This window comes from Pogoniulus pusillus, chromosome 3 (genome assembly GCF_015220805.1).
Source record: "Pogoniulus pusillus isolate bPogPus1 chromosome 3, bPogPus1.pri, whole genome shotgun sequence".
NCBI classification, from domain to species: Eukaryota; Metazoa; Chordata; class Aves; order Piciformes; family Lybiidae; genus Pogoniulus; species Pogoniulus pusillus.
This window is the reverse complement of record NC_087266.1, coordinates 3,507,986-3,524,537: the sequence shown is the minus strand read 5'-3', so window position 1 is coordinate 3,524,537 and position 16,552 is coordinate 3,507,986. Positions and strand designations below refer to the sequence as shown.

General features: G+C 44.5%; 1 long non-coding RNA gene across 1 annotated transcript in view; it reads left to right on the top strand.

Moving 5' to 3' along the window:
• The window catches only part of LOC135173414 (uncharacterized), a 205,708-nt gene extending 189,427 nt beyond the window's left edge, over positions 1–16,281 (top strand). The window contains exon 4 of the long non-coding RNA XR_010301305.1: positions 16,214–16,281. This is a non-coding gene — a long non-coding RNA (uncharacterized LOC135173414). The remainder of the gene's footprint in view (positions 1–16,213) is intronic.
• Positions 16,282–16,552: the final 271 nt, after the last annotated feature.

The following is a 16,552-nucleotide window of genomic DNA, read 5'->3' as shown; positions in this document are numbered from 1 at the left end:
TTCTGAATTGAGATGTTAACATTTAAAAATTGCCTCATTTCTCTTTAATGTGTTTTGCTGTTTTTCTTGCCTAATTATCATTCTTTTCAATATTTATGTTAACGTGACCTTTCTCTGACTGAATGGCTGTAACTGCTTCTCAAGTACTTAAAGCATCATGATTTGTAAATTAAATTACATTGTTGTAGAAGAGATTGCAATGCACTCTACATCACAGCAGAGAAGGAAACCAGTCTCTGCTAGTCCCAGGATCTGGAAGTGGTAATAATGTTCATTGGCTCACCCTTCCAATCAATTTGGTCACAAGCAAAAGGAGCTATGATTTCGTTTCTTGTTCGTGATTAGAAACATCCCAGTCAATTCAATGCTGATCCAAATTGTCAGGTTGACTAGCTGTGAAAGATTGTTTAATGTAAAATGTTTATTCCTCTTATTTATTGTGCCTCCATCGTGCTGACAGGATGAAAGAAGCACCATGGGTTCTGTTTGCCCATGGGAACAGATCACAGGAGCACAGGCAGTTAGATTGGGGTAGGCATTCTGAACGTTCAGGCCAGTGGTATTCCATAGCCAAAACATAACATGTTGGAAATTTGTGAGGTCTAAGGGTGCAGCATATGCAATAATAAGCAAATGTAGACTTTTCCTGTAAACACAGGGATATGTTTACTTTTTACAGAGGGACCTGGCCAGGCTGGATGGGTAGGCAGAGGGCAGTGGGATGAGATTTAACAAGGCCAAGTGCAGGGTTCTGCACTTCGGCCACAACAACCCCAAGCAGTGCTACAGCCTGGGGACAGAGTGGCTGAGAGCGCAGGAAGAAAGGGACCTGGGGTTACTGGTAGATGATCTTGGAGGTCTCTTCCAACCTGGTTGATTCTGTGATTCTATGATTTTGAATATCTTTCAGGGTATGTGTTAAGTTTGTTTATAATTTAAGAGTAAGGAACAGATTATCAATTCAATCTCACTATTAAACCTCTCCTTATGCATCCAGCTTCCTAAATGTTTTATCTACCCAGACAACTATCCACAGTCCTTCCACTCTTCTCCATTTGCAGATGACAGTGAATGAAAACATAATGAGCTGAAGGACAGGAATGACATACATCAAGGGAAAAAAGACAAGAAAATAAACCACTGAAAACAAAACTACCTGATAACTGATCTTTAGGAGTTTAAATGTAACTGATTTAGAAATGAAAGACATGAATATGAGGAAAGAGAAAGCAAGACAGAAGGAAAACAATGGATGTCAAAAAGAAACATAGAATCAACCAGGTTGGAAGAGACCTCCAAGATCACCCAGTCCAATCTATCACCCAGCACTAGCCAATAAACTAGGCCATGGCACTAAGTGCCTCATCCAGGCTTTTCTTGAATGCCTCCAGGGACAGAGACTCCACCACCTCCCTGGGCAGCCCATTCCAATGCCAATCACTCTCTCTGCCAAAAACTTCCTCCTAACATCCAGCCTAGTCCTTCCCTGGCATAACTTGAGGCTGTATCCCCTTGTTCTGTTGCTGGTTGTCTGGCAGAAGAGACCATCTCCACCTGGATACAACCTCCCTTCAGGTAGTTGTAGACAGCAATGAGGTCACCCCTGAGCCTCCTCTTCTTCAAGCTGCACACCCCCAGCTCCCTCAGCCTATCCTCACAGGGCTGTGCTCCAGGCCCCTCACCAGCTGTGTTGCCTTTCTCTGAAACACATTCCAGTATCTCAACATCTCTCTTGAATTGAGGAGCCCAGAACTGGACACTGCACTCAAGGTGTGGTCTGAGCAGTGTTGAGTACAAGGGAAGAATAACCTCTCTTGTCCTGCTGGCCACACTGTTCTCAGTGCAGGCCAGGATGCCATTGACTGCCTAGAAAGGGACCATGAACAATACCAAAAATAAATTAATTTGAAAAGAATAGCTCCCAAGAGGCAGAAAAGGGGAAGTGAGGTAAACTGTAATTGAAACAGTCACTAATTAACAATTCTGATGCAATTATATCACTCTATAAATTTAAAATCCATTTGACATAAAGCCATCCAATATGAAGAACAGATTTGGCAGCTTAAAGCAGTCTAGAAGTTGAAGCAATGTAGCCCATGAGCATCCCACAGACCCAAAAAAGAATTTCTAATTCAAAACAATGCTGAACTTTCTTCCACCTCTTGTGTTCTCCAGGCCTAACATTTGGATATGTTCTGAAGTTGTATTTTCTGTAGACTGGGAAGCACTGTGGTTGCCTGGGGCTGGTATTTGCCATTTATCCAATACCATGATGCAAATAATAGCATCTTGAATGTCCTCCTAACTCCTCTTGTAGCTAGTTAAATTTGTTTTCCAACATAGCTGAGACTTGTGTTCTCAAGGGCTAACAACTGGGTATGCTCTGAAGTTGTGTTTTCTGTAGTGTTAGTGTGGACTGGATTCCTTGGTGGAACTGACAATGGGATTGTTGTTTTTCTCTGTGCTCAGAATATGCAGAATTTCATTCTGATTGAATACCACTTCCTTATTGGAGTCTCTGTTAAAAGAAGGATATGGACATGCTGGAATGTGTCCAGAGAAGAGCCATAAGGATGATAAGAGGGCTGGAGCACCTCTTTTGTAAAGACAGAGTTGGGCTTATTCAGTCTGGAAAAGAGAAAGCTCCACAGAGACCTTATTGTGGCCTTCCAGTTTATGAAGGGAGCCAACAGGAAAGCTGGTGAGGGACTTTTTAGGATGTCAGATAGAGGTAGGGCTAGGAGCCCAGAGATTCCTTCTAACCTAGAAGAGGAGATTCAGATTGGATGTTAGGAAGAAGCTTTTCAGCATGAGGGTGGTGAGACACTGGAACAGGTTGCCCAGGGAGGTGGTGGAAGCCCCATCCCTGGAGGTCTTTAAGGCCAGGCTGGATATGGCTCTCAGAAAGCTGATCTAGTGTGAGGTATCCCTGCCTATGGCAGGGGAGTTGGAACTAGATGACAGTAGGTTGAACAAGAGCCAGCAGTGTGCCCAGGTGGCTAAGAGAGCCAATGGCATTCTGGCCTGGATCAGGAACAGGGTGGCCAGTAGGACAAGAGAGGTTCTGCCCCCATGCTCAGCACTGCTCAGGCCACAACTTGAGTGATGTGTCCAGTTATGGGCTCCTGAATTGCAGAGAGATGTTGAGGTGCTGGAAGGTGTTTGGAGCAGGGCAGCAAGGCTGGGGAGGGGCCTGTGAGGAGAGGCTGAGGGAGCTGGGGGTGTGCAGCCTGCAGCAGAGGAGGCTCAGGGCAGACCTCATTGCTGTCTACAGCTCCCTGCAGGGAGGCTGTAGCCAGGTGGGGTTGGGCTCTGCTGCCAGGCACCCAGCAACAGAACAAGGGGACACAGTCTCAGGTTGTGGTGGGGGAGGTCTAGGAGGAAGTTGTTGCCAGAGGGAGTGACTGGCATTGGAATGGGCTGCCCAGGGAGGTGGTGGAGTCACCATCCCTGGAGATGTTGAAGAAAAAACTGGCTGAGGCACTTGGTGCCATGGTCTGGTTGACTGGCTAGGGCTGGGTGCTAGGTTGGACTGGCTGAGCTTGGAGGTCTCTTCCAATCTGGTTGATTCTATGAACCTTGAGGTGCCTTCCAGCCCTGACAAGTCTATGATTCTGTGATTCTATGATTCCATGACTGAGAACTTAGTGAGAGGAAAATCAGTTTGCAGAGGTCAGTGCATAAGCAAGAGAGGCCATAGTATAGTATCTTGAGGTAACCTGTGCATCACCCAGTGACCCCTCCTCAGTGGAGAAGGGAAACCAGGAGAAGAAGGCTCTGAGGTTGAAATGAGAACAGATTTAGTGAAATGGCCAAACTGGTGCCAATGTCATTACAAGGTATACAAAATGATACTTAGCTCAGAAAAGGTGCAGTAGTCATAATTTCCAGAAAGGCAAGCCTCAAGACTAAAAGGGAGAAGATTGGGGTGAAGAACAGATTTCTCCTTAATACTGAGTGTAATGCTCATCCTCTGGCATAGACCTGCAGCTAGCCAAAGTTAGCTGTCCTGGCTGCCTCAGGACTGTGGCTGGCCTGGGATTCTGTCCCAGTACAACCAGAACAGTAAACCTGTCTGGTTTCCACACAGCATGCAAAGCAGAGGAATTCAGTTCAGTGCCCTACATGCTGGTAGGTGAGCAACTGGAGTTAAACAAGGCAGGGTCATTGCCAAGAGCTTCGGAGAAACAGCATGAGAAGAAAGGAAGAGGAAAAAAAAAACCCAAGGAGAAAATGCAATCATCTTTTTTTATGGGAAAAGATGTCAAACTGTCATGTTAGTCTCTGCTGAGGCTCTGAGTGCTAACAGTTGCCAGGGTAACTGTTGTGCCAAGCCTCAGCACTTATGTATTTTTTCCATTGATAATTGCTAACGTGAACAAGTGCTGGCTTGCACTTTACACCTGCCTGGCTTGTAAGTCTACCTTAATTGGATGTGCCAAGATTGAGGAAAAAGTAATCTGCCCTTTCAAGACAAGTGACAGGTAGATGAAGTGTTGCTTGGCCCTTTACTGTAACAATTCTGCTGACAAAATTGCTATGAATTGTCTTCCCTCAGTGCACATATACTGCCTCTGTTTATGGAGCTGCGAGTTTAAGCTTCAAGGTTCATTAGAGGAAATTATGCCATAAACTTTTTTTGGGAACATCTTGGTGCTGCCTGGAGAAATGATACTTTTACCCTCAGAGTTCAGAGTGATTTTTGTTGTTTGTTTTTTAATATGCATATATGAAAACTGTTTTTCTCCATTTCTCTCCATCCTTTAAAAAGACTAAAGATAAACATATAGGTATAGATATAGACATATACCATCAAAGAATCACAGAAACATTCAGGTTGGAAAAGACCTCCCAGGATCATCAAGTCCAACCCATATTCCCTCTGCAGCTTTCACCCTAAACCATATCCCCAAGCACCACATCCCGATGGCTTTGAGACACATCCAGGGTTGGTGACACAATCTAAGGACAGGCATTGAATCATAGAATCAGCCAGGTTGGAAGAGACCTCCAAGATCATCCAGTCCAACCTAGCACCCAGCCCTAGCCAATCAACCAGACCATGGCCCTAAGTGCCAACCTAGCACCCAGCCCTAGCCAATCAACCAGATCATGGCACTAAGTGCCAACCTAGCACCCAGCTCTAGCCAATCAACTATACCACGGCACTAAGTGCCAACCTAGCACCTAGCCAATCAACCAGACCATGGCCCTAAGTGTCAACCTAGCACCCAGCCCTAGACAATCAACTATACCATGGCACTAAGTGCCAACCTAGCACCTAGCCAATCAACCAGACCATGGCACTGGGTGCCACATCCAGTCTTTGCTTGAACACCTCCAGAGACGGCGACTCCACCACATCCTTGGGCAGCTCATTCCAATGCCTGACCACTCTTGCTAGGAAAAAGAATTTCCTAATGTCTATTCTAAACCTAGTGAGTCACAGCTTGAGGCCATTCCCTCTTGTCATAGAATCAAGCTTAAAACTGATTTTAAACGGAATCAAGTGTTAAAATAATGAAGAGCATTCTAAAAGTTCTTGTACTGGTAGTTTGTTCTCCAGACTCAAATGTGATGTGATACTTTGGAAGCACAGAATCATAGAATCAGTCAGGGTTGGAAAGGACCACAAGGATCATCTAGTTCCAACCCCTCTGTCATGAGCAGGGACTCCTCACACTTCACTAGGCTGTCTAGAGCCTCATCCAGCCTGGCCTTAAACACTTCCAGGGAGGGGGCTTCCTCCACCTCCCTGAGCAACCTTGCAGCTCAAAGGGTACCTCTAGTTTTAGGTGAGACAATCAAACAGGTGGTTGCATTAAATTAAATTCAAATTCCATTTGAAATTGTCCTTGTTGATATAGAACATCCTTATTTTATTGATTGACTATTTAGTTGCAAAAAATCATCAAGTCTGGACTGCTGTGACAATAATTTGATAGCACCATCTCCTAAAATTTACTTCAATTGTAACAAAAACCATGACAGAATTACTTTCTTTCCCCACTGAAGACAGAAAGATGGTTGGCAAAGCTGGAAATACAGGAACTGAAGTTCATCCCTAATATCCATAACTATTGTTCTATTAATATGTGAGATTATAATAACTACTACTTTTCATCAGGAATCACAGAATCAGTCAGGGGTGAAAGAGACCACAAGGAGCAGCCAGTTCCAATCCCCCTGCCATGCCCAGGGACACCCTACCCTAGAGCAGGCTGCACACAGCCTCAGCCAGCCTGGCCTTAAACACCTCCAGGGGTGGGACCTCAACCACCTCCCTGGGCAACTCATTCCCCAGCCTCTCACCACTCTCATGGTGAAGAACTTCCAGTCTGAATCTACCCATTTCTAGCTTTGTTCCCTTGTATATCTGGAGTTAGACATTTTGAAGACTAAAAGAGAACAAAAGCATCTTAAATAAGTAATTCCCCCTAAAATATCAGGAAGCTTTCATCAATTTTTTGTCCAGGACCATCACTTTATTGACTGAATTCTCTCCAAAGACTTTTTAGTGTGCCCTAAGAGGGTCTAATTTTCTACTAAGCTATACAAGATTTCCCCCAATGCTGTAGAAATTTTATTGTATAGCCTTTTTGTTGTTGTTCTTTTTCTGCTCATGAGGAGATAGGTTTTCTGTGCTCAGTATTTATTTGCTCTTCAGAGCTGTGTCAAGCCTGGCCTGCTCCACTGCTGAGCATATTCACTGTATGTAACTCTGCATTTCTTTGATGTTGATTTCCCAGTGAACTCAAACGAAGTTTCCTGAAACCAATATGCCAGAGTGAATTAATATATGAATAATACATAGTGCTTATTTTAGCACCTTTCATCAGAAGACCTCAAAGAATGGCATGAAGGATAGATTGCCTTAAACCCATTCTATGAAGGGAGATTGCCTTATACTCATTCTGTGAAGGAAGAAGCTGTACTCCTTGCCTGACATTGCACCATCAGAGAGGGCAGAAGTACGACAAAACCATTGTGCTTTTCCAGAAGATCATCCTAAAAGACAGACAGCATCACATGTATCCATAATTCTGATTATTTTGTCATCCTTTTGATTCTATAATTCCATGATTCTAATAGCAGGGGTTCATTATGTGACCTTTTGTTCCTGTGGGACTGACAGACCATAGAATCACAGAATCAACCAGGTTGGAAGAGACTTCCAAGATCATCCAGTCCAACCTAGCACCCAGCCCTATCCAATCAACCAGAGCATGGCACTAAGTGCCTCAGCCAGGCTTTGCTTGAATACCTCCAGGGACAGCAACTCCACCACCTCCCTGGGCAGCCCATTCCAATGCCAATCACTCTCTCTCGGAAAACTTCATCCTAACATCCAGCCTAGACCTCCCGCAGCACAGCTTGAGACTCTGTCCCCTTCTTCTGTTGCTGCTTGCCTGGCAGAAGAGACCAACCTCTGCCTGGCTACAGCTTCCTTTCAGGTAGTTGTAGACAACAGTGAGGTCACCACTGAGCCTCGTTTTCTCCGGGCTAATTCTCCTGCCCATTCCAATGGCAAATCACTCTCTCTTGAAAGAACTTCCTCCTAATATCAGAGGAAAAAAACATTGCACATGTAAGGCAAAAGAGAATCAGTCTGTACTACTCTGGGCCCCCCAGTTTAGGAGGGACATCGAAATGCTTGAGCGTGTCCAGAGAAGGGCGACGAGGCTGGTGAGAGACCTCGAGCACAAGCCCTACGAGGAGAGGCTGAGGGAGCTGGGGTTGTTTAGCCTGGAGAAGAGGAGGCTCAGGGGTGACCTTATTGCTGTCTACAACTACCTGAAGGGTGGTTGTGGCCAGGAGGAGGTTGCTCTCTTCTCTCAGGTGGCCAGCTCCAGAACAAGGGGACACAGCCTCAGGCTGCGCCAGGGGAAATTTCGGCTCGAGGTGAGGAGAAAGTTCTTCACTGAGAGAGTCATTGGGCACTGGAATGGGCTGCCTGGGGAGGTGGTGGAGTCGTCGTCCCTGGGGCAGTTCAAGGCAAGGTTGGATGTGGCACTTGGTGCCATGGTCTAGCCTTGGGCACTGTGGTAAAGGGTTGGACTTGATGATCTGTGAGGTCTCTTCCAACCTTGGTGATACTGTGATACTGTGATACTCCCTAAGCTTCTCAGCATCACAGTAGCATTAAAACTAGAATGAATGACATCCAAACCCTATTCTTTTTCCCTCTCTAAAGCACTGTGATGGCTAGATGGTGATTCCATGTCCAGAAACAATGGTCCCACAGGAATATTATTTTTGTTAAGATATTCAGATTGAAAAAAAAACAAACCCAAAACAACCCAACATAAATGTGGGAAGCTGCTAAAATTGCTCAGGAGAGCAGGGGATTTTTAACACCTTATTTAGGGCTCTTTTAATCCATGTTTTCAGTTACATTCATTTACTTAATTCCCCCATGAGATAGACTTATGAGACAAGTTCCATCTCTCGTTCCTGCCTGGTTGTGCTGTCGTAGAGATGAGAGAATTTGGAAGTACACAGAAGCAAATGAGAGTGGTATGTGGCTCCTAGGGTTGATAAGCTCCAACCTGTAACAAAGCGTTAGCTGGATGAGTATTTATTAGTAGCTGCTGCACACAGTGTGTGTAATTTCATGCTGTGAGTTAGTAATGCTGATCAAGGTTTAGGAGTTTAAAGTTTACATAGGCATACAGTAGAGTTTTACCTAATGCACTTTCCAATATCATCAGAAAGAAATTTGATTCACTTTCCAGTGAAAAAATTGACCTAGATTTTCAGCTTCACCACTGAGATGCTTATAGAATCATCAGTAATGGGGTTTATCCACTAAGGATTGTGACTAAACTGGAGCAGCAAGAGTATAATGTAGTTGAGAACTTCAGCACAATAGTAAATGTTGATCTGGCCAGGAAGAAAAATAAATTGCAAAAGAAAGTTTAGTAAAAAGATTAGTTTAAAGAGCAATCAGATAAAAACTTAGGATCTTTTAAAATCTCCATTCTTGGCAAGATCATTATTGGCCTGTATCAGGAAGAGTGTGGCCAGTAGAACAAGGGAGGTCATTCTTCTCTTGTACTCAACGCTGGTCAGGCCACACCTTTGAGTACTGTGCCCAGTTGTGGGCTCCTCAATTCAAGAGATATGTTGAAGTACTGCAATGTGTCCAGAGAAGGGTGACAGAGCTGCAAGGGGTCTGGAGCACAGCCCTGTGAGGAGAGGCTGAGGGAGCTGGGGGGGTGCAGCCTGGAGAAGAGGAGGCTCAGGGGTGACCTCATTGCTGTCTACAACTACCTGAAGGCAAGTTGTAGCCAGGTGGGGTTGGCTCTTCTGCCAGGCAACCAGCAACAGAAGAAGGGGGACAGAGTCTGAAGCTGTGGCCGGGGAGGTCTAGGCTGGATGTTAGAGGAAGTTGTTGCCAGAGAGAGTGATTGGCATTGGAATGGGCTGCCCAGGGAGGTGGTGGAGTCACTGTGCCTGAAAGTGTTCAAGCAAAGCGTGGCTGAGGCACTTAGTGCCATGGTCTAGTTGACTGCATAGGGCTAGGTGATAGATTGGACTGGATGATCTTGGAGGTCTCTTCCAACCTGGTTGATTCTATGATATTTGATATTCTAGAGTGGTCTATTTAAATTTTATTTCCTAATCTATCAATCTGAAAAAAAAAATCAACCAAAAAAATAACCCCAGAGATAACTGAAGAAATAGATGGGCTCCAACTTCAACAGATGGCTTGGCAAAAGAAAGGTGGTCCATAGAGATTGAAGATTCATTCAACTGTCCAAAGAGAATTAGACAAGAGCTATTGAAAAGTCAGACTGGGAAACATTGTGGTTGCCTCAGGCTGGTATTTGCCATTTATCTGATGCTATGATGCAAATAATAGCATCTTGAATGTTTTCCCATCTCTTCTTGTAGCTAGATTCATTTTCCTACATAGTTGAGACTTGCAAAGAAAGAACTAAAAGTATCAGTTGAAATAATTTGTCCTGTGGTATCAAGCAAACTTATTTAATGTTTTTTGTTCAACAAAGTTATCTGGCCATGGAACCATGATGTACTGTACCATAGAGTAGAATCAACAAATTGGAAGAGACCTCCATGATCATCCAGTCAAACCTAGCTCCTAGTCCTAGCCAGTCAACCATGGCACTGAGTGCCTCATCCATTCTTTTCTTCAACACCCTCAGGGATGGTGACTCCACCACCTCCCTGGGCAGCCTATTCCAATGCCAATCTCTCTCTGGGAAGAACTTCCTCCTAACATCCAGCCTAGACCTTCCCCAGCACAACTTGAGACTGTGTCCCTTTGTTGTCTTGCTGGTTGCCTACTCTTCAGGTAGTTGTAGACAGCAATGAGGTCACCCCTGAGCCTCTTTTTCTCCAGGCTGCACACACCCTCAGCTCCCTCAGCCTCTCCTCACAGAGTTTGTGTTCCAGGTCTCTCGCTGGCTTTGTCACCCTTCTCTGAACATGTTCCAGCATCTCAACACATGCCCTGGATTGAGAGGCCCAGAACTGGACACAGGATGTGGCCTGACAAAATAGCTGATGACAGGATGATATTTTCTCCCTTTTGGCATACTAAGATAAGTCATATCATCAGGAAGGTTCATCAGTCACAGTTGCAGGCAGTCAGCAACCTTCTGTAGACACTATGATTACTTTGCACCAAGATCTCCAGGCAGACAGAGTTTGCTTGTAAATTAGGAACAAGAATCGACTGTGTCAAAAAGTTTGCTCTAGGAGCCATGGAAAATGATCTTCTGTTATGAATTATGCAAAATTAATACTAAATATTTATTTTGTTATCCTGGTGAAGATTGTTAATAACTATGAAAATTGTTTATTCATCTTAAATCTCACCAGAAAACTTATTTTCAATGTTTGAAATGCAGGGTTTGGGTACTAAAACACAGGGATCAGGCCAGACTAGAACACTTTAAGAAATAACTAGCAAATGCCAGCATCAAAACAGGAAAGAGGTTCTTAGTTTCAATTATACTTCCTTCCCACTGCAGGACTTGAGAGACTCCTTTCTGCTAGTAAAGCAGAAAGGCATAATAGTATCTAGTTACAGAATTTCTCAGAGAGAGGCTTTGAATATTTACTCAAAACAGTTAGCCCCCTGCTCATGGGGCTAGCTACATCTTCAGACAGCATCCAGATACTTCCAGGGAGTTCTGCTGAACTCATTCTTCCCAGGCTCATTCTTCACAGGATGCTGGGGAAAGGAGGCAGATGATCTCTGACCTTGTCCTGGCCTCTCTGAACAATCTGTGTGTCTCTTCCAGGGCTTCTTGTCTTGGCAGGTGTAGGCAGGATGCATTAAGGCAGTGAGGCATAACACTGCCAGAAGCAGAGAGTAATGGCAGCAGGCAAGCAAGCACAAATACAGTGGCAGAGCACATTGGGTTACCTGCTCATCTCTTTTTATTGATACAGCCTGAGACTAATGGGCCTTTGGGCACAGATTGGCCAGTCAGAATGGCAGTTAGCTGAGCTTGACCATATTAGGTGAAGCCATAGGCTTGCTTTACCCAAATTTGGGAAAAACATAGGCCTTGCATGAGGCAGGCACAAGCCAAGTGTGGGTACCTTGTTCACCACAGGATGTAAACAGGAGCAAAACATGGGCAAGCCAGAGTCCTTAAAATCAGGGGCTCCAGGTTCTTTGTCCTCTTTCCTGTGGTTGCTTCTTCCCAAAGTAGAGAGAGTGAGAGCAGGAGAACATGTCTGGGCAAGCCAGGACATGTTCAAGCTTATTTAGGCCTATCACAACATCCTTAAACAAAGACTCCATGCATGCAGCGTGAGACACAACATCACCATCTTCCTTTTTCTCACAAGTGTATGTTACAGAGCTCATGAGATTAGATAGGTACTTCGGTCTGTGCAGAGTGAGCACTCTATAGTCACACTATTAAGGTAGACTAATTAATGTGTTTGCCTGTTGTACAAAGGAAGTTGAAGGCCTATCAGCCAAATCACTTTTTTTGTGCCCTATGAGGAGTTTACTTGAGGATAAGGAAAACAATGACTGAAGTTCAGTTTGCTGCGACCAGTCTCACCATGATTTCCCTGGTGGTTAGTCCTTACCATATGATAAGAAACCTCATCAAGGAAAGAACTACTCTAAGAGTGGGATCAAAAGAAGCAGCAAGGAGGCTAGAATGAGATCAGTAGCAAGCTAAAGGTGTTTTGCTCTCTTATGGGTAATTAAATTCAGCATTGTGTGTAGCTTTTTCCCCTGGTAACAATGGGGCTGTTCTGGTGTGCCTGTTCGTACATGTTTGTTCCATAGAGGACTCCACAGCTGCAGGTAACCCAAGAAATTTAAGCAGTAGTTTCTGAAATTATTGTATCTACTTGTTTGGGGCTTTTGCTCTTTTGCTCTAATAGATTCCCCCCCCCCTCCCCAATTTTATTTTTAATCCTTTTCCTGCTTCAAACCCAGGTCAGGAATTGGATTTTTCTCTGAGCTGAAGAACTGTATTCTCCCTCAATCACAAGTGTCCCTTTAAATGTTGTTAAACATGGGAGATTTTTACTTATTGGCATTACACTGGTACACAGGTGTGAGTCCCTGGAGTGAGAGAAGTAACTAAGATCAATTTTTAAGAGCAAATAGAAAGAGAAAAGCTGAAATGAAAAAGAAGAAAGTATAATGGTAGAAATTAAAGGGAAACCTTAGGTTTCATAAGTCACTGAGGGGTCCGGAACACAACCCTGTGAGGAGAGGCTGAGGGAGCTGGGGGTGTGCAGCCTGCAGAAGAGGAGGCTCAAGGCAGAGCTCATTGCTGTCTAGAACTGCCTGAAAGGAGGTTGTAGCCAGGTGGGGTTGGTCTCTCAGGCAACCTTCAACAGAAGAGGGACAGAGTCTCAAGTTGTGGCAGGGGAGGTCTAGGCTGGATGTTAGGAGGAAGTTCTTCCCGGAGAGAGTGATTGGCATTGGAATGGGCTGCCCAGGGAGGTGGTGGAGTTGCTGTGCCTGGAGGTGTTCAAGCAAAGCCTGGCTGAGGTGCTTAGTGCCATGGTCTGGTTGATTGTCTAGGTCTGGGTGCTAGGTTGGACTGGATGAGCTTGGAGGTCTCTTCCAACCTGGTTGATTCTATGAACAGTATTAGCTTATCTTATGACCAGATATGACTTTCTCTTTTTCTGGGTCTGCTCAGGCATCCCTAACCTTCAGACTATTAATTTGAGGGAGAAGTCATCACATGACATAGCCAGGGTTTATATGGCTAAGATAAATACAAAGAACTGAGAACAAAAACTTTTCCAAAAAAAAGTAAAATTTCATTCAGATAAATACACACAGTGCAAGAAAGAGGAAAAAAAATATTTGCAGTTTTCCTTGAAAAGAAAAGTTTTTCTAGACCCATTTTGTTTTCTGATTTATCTTTTTTACCTTTGTCACCTTCCTACCTAAGGGAAAGGCAACATATAGGCTTGCCCTTCAACTGTGAAGGACAAGTCACAAAACTTTAGTGACAAATATTGTCACTGTAGATTGCAGCTCCTGGTTTCTTCAGGCAGTTTATCATTTCTTTTTCACTGTCATTGTTGGGTTTCAGTATCCTGCTGCTTAAGGCATAACAGCTGGGAAACAAGGACAAGAACAAGCTAGAGCCAGCCATGTGCAAAAGCTTCTCTTGCCAGTGAATGCATTTCACGTGACCAGCATTGCTCTGATATTGGCAACTGAGCTTAAACTACTGAGAGGGCTTGGTCACTTGCAGATGAGCACTAAAGCTCAGACACAGAAAAGGTTAGAGTTAAGGCCAAATTCTAGATCAGATTTAGGTTCAGAGGCATGAAAACTTCCCCTTTTAGACTTAAGTGACAGCAGCATTTGGTGATTAGATGACCTAGTGTCATTTTAGGACTCCTATGAAGCTAAGAGTTCTTATGATTTGACTCCACAATTAAATGAAACTAAAGGACCAAGTTCTGCTCTGAGAATTTCAGGCAAAAGAGCTGGGAGGGACTGTTTACAAGGTCTTGTAATGACAGGATGAGGGGTAATGGGTAAACTGGCAGAGGGGGATTTAAACTGGATGTTAGGAAGAAGTTCTTTCCAGTGAGGGTGGCAAGAGACTGGAACAGGTTGCCCAGGGAGGTTGTGGCTGATCCCTCCCTGGAGGTGTTCAAGCCCAGATTGGATGAGACCTTGAGCAACCTGTTCTAGTGGGAGGTGTCCCTGCCTATGGCAGGGGATTGGAACTGGATGATCTTTGAGGTCCCTTCCAACCTAAACCATTCTATGATTCTACTCCACAAAAGAAAACTTTATCAGTGTTTAGTGCAGTGAGCAAGAATATAGGAAGAGTAATTTAAACCAGATGAGTCTGTAGGCAGGTGAGTTTGTTGTTCTCTTTACATCTGTGGTCCCAGAGCCAGCAGGTGATTACTCCTTGATTTAAGTTTGTCCAGTTGAAAAAAAAGCTGGAGGGTTATCTGTGTTCCTTCTTTGCACTCATTATTATCAAAAAGATCTGGGGAAATGAAGTATCACCTGTCCTGTTCTGTTCCTATAAGAAGACCAGCACCTATGGTGGTTTAAGTTTGTGAAGACACAACCATATCTGGAGAGCCTTGGCTTGAAGTTAAATGTTTTGGTTAAATGTTTTGGTTTTATGTTTCCACTCTGTATCACCAGCTTGAAAACATGTATGTATGTATATATGCTTATAAATGGAGCAAAGCTGGAGGTGGGTAGGTTCAGACTGGACATGAGGAGTAATTTGTTCAGCATGAGAGTGGTAAGAGCCTGTAATAGGTTGCCTAGGGAGATGGTTGAGGCCTAATTCCTGGAAGTGTTTAAGGACAGGTAGGATGAGGCTGTGGACAGCTTGATCTAGGCTACAGTGTCCCTGCCCATGGCAGAGGGGTTGGAACTAGATGATCCTTGTGGTCCTTCCCAGCCCTAACTGATTCTGTAATTGAAATATGTGTATGTGTGTATACATGCGTGTGCAGGTGTTGAATGTGAAGTATTGCATCCTTAAGTTGATCTTTGTTGACCTAGTGGGAAATGGAATTGATCAGAAAAATGAACACCAGTTTGGTGTCCAGGATGTCACTAAGGGCAGTGCCAAATGCTTTACACAAGTCCGGGTAGATGACATAGGTTGCTTTTCCTTTATCCACTGGGCTGGGTGCTAGGGTGGACTGGATGATCTTGCAGGTCTCTTCCAACCTGGTTGTTTCTATGATTGTATGGTCTCTTTCTAAAACCCATTTGGATCAGTGACACAAGAGGGGCCTTGAGTCTGGTGGTGTTCTCTCAGTTTTACAGTTGCATTTCCTTTTGTTTGCTGTTAAACTTGATGGAGTTGCAGTCCTTGGAGGTGTTGAAGCAAAGCCTGGCTGAGGCACTTAGTGCCATGGTCTGGTTGATTGGGCAGGGCTGGGTGCTAGGTTGGACTGGATGATCTTGTGTGATCATCAGGAGCAGGGAGGTCATTCTGCCCCTGTACTCTGCACTGGTTAGACCACACCTTGAGTACTGTGTTCAGTTCTGGGCCCCCCAGTTTAGGAAGGACATTGAGATGCTTGAGCATGTCCAGAGAAGGGCGACGAGGCTGGGGAGAGGCCTTGAGCACAGCCCTACGAGGAGAGGCTGAGGGAGCTGGGATTGGTTAGCCTGGAGAAGAGGAGACTCAGGGGTGACCTTATTGCTGTCTACAACTACCTGAGGGGAGGTTGTGGCCAGGAGGAGGTTGCTCTCTTCTCTCAGGTGGCCAGCACCAGAACGAGGGGACACAGCCTCAAGCTGCATCAGGGGAAATTTAGGCTGGAGGTGAGGAGAAAGTTCTTCCCTGAGAGAGTCATTGGACACTGGAATGGGCTGCCCGGGGAGGTGGTGGAGTCGCCGTCCCTGGGGCTGTTCAAGGCAGGATTGGATGTGGCACTTGGTGCCATGGTCTAGCCTTGAGCTCTGTGGTAAAGGGTTGGACTTGATAATCTGTGAGGTCTCTTCCAGCCTTGGTGATACTGTGATCTTGGAGGTCTCTTCCAACCTGGTTGATTCTGTGATTCTAAATGTTTCATGTGACTATGATCTCCTTATAGAAAATATAAGTAAACTTCCTTTTCCTTTTGTACTGAACAGGACTTGAGTGGTACTTTCTAATTCCAGTGTGATATGAGGGACACAAACTTTCTGAAATTGCAGGCCTTTCTGCAGTTCCCTTTTTTATCTCTTATTTTTATTATTATTTATTTCTAGGATGGCTGCATTTCTTCTCTTGGAAATGTGGGATATTCACTGCTTCTGGGATGTCGGTGAGAAGCTGTAATTAAGGTAAGAAAGAATATGCTTTGAATTCTATAAAATGTCATAGCCTCATAACTTGAGAAGCCATGCCTGCAATTCTCTTTCTGTGCTTGTTTATTTATATTTCAATTGGAAGCTTAAGCTAGTTCATTGTGTTTTTAATGCCATAAAGACTTTCTTGTTGCAGCAGCTCATTTAGCTAAAGCAGCAGCTGTGGGCATTCTTGGTTTGTGGCTAGAGATGCCCTCACAGATTTCAATTTCACCGTCCTGCAGTGAGTTTGCCTTCCTA